This window comes from Ruditapes philippinarum, unplaced genomic scaffold (genome assembly GCF_026571515.1).
Source record: "Ruditapes philippinarum isolate M1 unplaced genomic scaffold, ASM2657151v2 ctg1006_1_1_1_1, whole genome shotgun sequence".
In the NCBI taxonomy this organism is placed as follows: domain Eukaryota; kingdom Metazoa; phylum Mollusca; class Bivalvia; order Venerida; family Veneridae; genus Ruditapes; species Ruditapes philippinarum.
In genome coordinates this window covers 216,726-220,432 of record NW_026864870.1, presented here as the reverse complement: position 1 = coordinate 220,432, position 3,707 = coordinate 216,726, and positions in this window count along the sequence as shown.

The window sequence follows — 3,707 nt, the reverse complement described above, 5'->3', positions numbered from 1 at the left end:
TGTTTGTGATAGTTTTAGTTATTTTCTTTTAGCTTTTTTTAAATAATTGGTTGTACAAAATTAACGTTTAAATTTTCGGACTGAAAAAACAAAATAAAACTGTTCATTTTTTCTACACAAGAATAACAAAATACCACCGGGGGAGTTATAAAAAAGTGGGTTAATTTTACTTTTTTTATCGCCCTTAAAATGCAAATGTACAGCAAGGTAACAATTTAAATTTCAGTATCCTGATTAAGAAAATTTTTTGTTCAGACATTTTTGTTTCAATCTAATAGGGTTTTCCATTCCCCTTAAACTACAAAATAATTTTCCTAATGAATTTTTTTTTTAAATCCCTGAAAGAGACTTGTCAGAGTTTAATAAAATCTCACATACTAATTTATACGGTCTTGTTTAAAAAAATTTAAAGTAAATATCCTATAGGATTTAATTTTTCTCAGCAATAATTAAATGAATAAAAAAATAAACCTTTAAGGGGAATATTAAGGCATTTCCCAAACCAAATCGGGAAAGATTATAATTTTTGGGAAAAATTAAGATGGGTTAGCCCCAAAATCTAATTGTTTCTTTTCAATTTTTTTTTCATTTTTTTAAACCTTTCCAAAATTTTGTAAGGGGGTCAAAAAGGAAAATTTTTAAATACATAAATGTTTTATTATGAACAATTTTTTAATAACCCTTTTAGAATAAAAGATCAACATTTGGAACAAGTTAAACAAGTTTTGGGGGCTGAAAACTTGAAAAGATGTTTTTTTTTCCCAACCCTTAAAAAGATCTTCAGTACAAAATTTTGTTTGTTTGTGAAATTTTTGTTCTTTTGTTATTTTTTCTTTTTGGCTTGTCCATTTTTCCCCCATTTAATATGTTAAATTACCCTTAGGATAGTGGCCTTTTTTTTAATTTTGTTTTTTTGACTCTTACGGGATATCGGGTTCATAACCTCTGACCTTTTTTCAAAATTCAATTTTATTTAGTTCAGCCTACGTTTTCTCGTTTTGCGCAACAATCAATTTTTTACTTTCGGACCAATGCCGCTTTTTCAGGAATGGCACTAACGGTCACTTTAAAGGTTCCAAATGACCGCCATGTCAACACATCTGCGGATGTTTCAAAATTCAAAATTTGTACCATTAATGTTAAATTTGAATTTACTTACCGCTCAGGTAGCGCTGGACGGTATTTTGCTGTACTTGACATCGTCCATGAAAAAGGCTAATCAAACCGGGAGCCTAACATTTTTTCAATTTTTTGCCGTTGGGCTTTCTTGAGGGATTCTATTTTCCCTATTTGTATTCCCAAAAGAAATACTTGGATAAGCAAAATAGTACATTTTGTCGCAGCTATAAACATTGATATATTATTGAAATGCAACCATGTTTGACAACGTAAAGCAATACAAAATTGATCCCATATTAAAATCATCAAAATTTTAATTGGTTTTGTTTATCATCACCAAAAAAAAGTCTTTTTTTTCATGTGTTTAAATTACAGTACACATTTTTCTTTTTTCCAATTTTCACCCGAACAGTTACCATAATTATGGGAATGTTAATACAATAATTTTATCTAAATAAGACATTTAAACACAGCAAAACTGCGTCATGAAAACAAAAAATAAAAAGGAAAAATATTCAAAAAAAAAAAATAATTCTGCAGCGACTATACGTACAAACCCATATGGGTTTTTTTCCATAAGAAAAACGGCATTAAAAATCGTGTAATTAAAAACACATTTTTTGATAAACAGAAAAAAATAACGTTTCTATCAGGTTGATTTTGGAAAGCTAAAGGTTTTTTTTTTTTATATTCAAACAGTAACGAATCTATCTATATAATAATTTTTGCTATCCTTAATGAGGTGTGGTCGATTTACTTAATTCGTCTTATTTTTCCATACTGGCGCTAACCCATCTGTGATATGGACACGTTCATAGGTCGTAAAAATCAAACATTGTGTTGGTATGCTATTCAAATAAACGGATACTATACGAAAGTTTTAAAATCTTCATTAATCATTAAACCATTTATTCTACTATAGAAAATTAATATAAACATGTTTGAACTTCTCTGAATTGAATGAACACATTACTCCCATAGATTTTCAACCTAAAATGTTCAAATGCTATTTAGTTGTCTGCCATCTATTATGTACGCTTGTCTAAGCAGATTTTCTAAATGAATTTTATTAACCGCTTTTGTCATTTCAGTGCAATGTATTATTAAGTTTGATTGATGGTGCCGACCTTTCCTTTAACACGGTAGCGTGATAACTCGTTTAGCTGGAAGTAGCAAACTCAATAATTCATTCGTAGCACTAAGCAAATTTTAAAAACGTAGGGGCATTTGTTAAAATAATTTGCAGATTCCAATGTATGAAAATCTTGGTAGTTTTAAATATTATCCAAGGCAACTGACACTTTCTGTAAACTTATATCAAATAACGAAAAGTATTATCGTATAGCAATTTATACAGATAAAGAGGGCCACGGTGAATACAAACGCCCCCGTTTTTCTTTGGAAACCAAAAATTCCTACCGCGTGGTTTAACCCATATGGAAGAGTATTTTTTGCAAAAAACCAAAAGAACCACAAAGTTTAGTTTTTGCGACTATTTTTTTTTTTTCACTTGTAATTACTTCCAATCAAAAAAGGGGGGGTTTTTATAAAATCTGAAATTTTTAGCACGTAAGGGGCTTTATTGTGATGTTGGTCAGAAATTACCACTTAGACGCCCCTTTTTTCTGAAATTCAAATGTTAAATATAGATAAAACCGAAAAAAACGCCAATTTTCACGCCATTTGGGCATATCTATACTAACTTTTTCAAAAATTATTTTTAATTGGCCCCTCATCTTTCCCTTAAAAGAAGGGATCGTTTTTGCATTTTCTTTATCATTATATATCCCAGCACATTTAATTTATAATTTTAAAACTTATAAACAAAATTCAGAACATAAAAGGCCCAAAAAACGAGGCTACTGATTTTACAGGGCGTAGCCTCCAGAGTCTTTTATCAATTTCGAGTGTTTTGATAATGTTTCTCTTTTGTATCATAGTCAAAAAACATGTTCCCTGTTGTCACAATATGAAACCCCAGAAAAAAGGAACCAATGAACGAGCATCTGAATATGATATTTCTGTCGCTTTCCCTTTCTCTGCAATTACAATAAGTAAACCCAAGCAAAATGAGCCAATTAATGGACATGCTCTGGAGTGCGGGTAACTAATACCTGCACTCCAGTTAACGCACTGTGCATGCATATATAAGTAATAGAAAGAGCACCGAAACACGAGGCTATCTAAATTGTACGAGGGGGCGTAGCCCCCGAGTATAAATCAGATTGCCGAGTGTTTTGGTGTTCTTTCTATTTTGTATCATAGTCAAACATGACAGCACGTTCCCTGTTGTCATAAACCCCGGAAAAAAATAACCAATAACGAGCATCTGAATATGATATATCTGTCGCTTTCCCTTTCTCTGCAATCACAATAAGTAAACCCAAGCAAAATGAGCCAATTAATGGACATGCTCTCGAGTGCGGGTAACTAATACCTGCACTCCAGTTAACGCACTGTGCATGTATATATATATAATTATATGATTTAACTCTGACACATTTTCAACAGAAAGGTCCCCACACTATGATACAATAATAGTTTATCGTACTTGAAATGTATTTGGTGATGCGAATAACTCAATACTT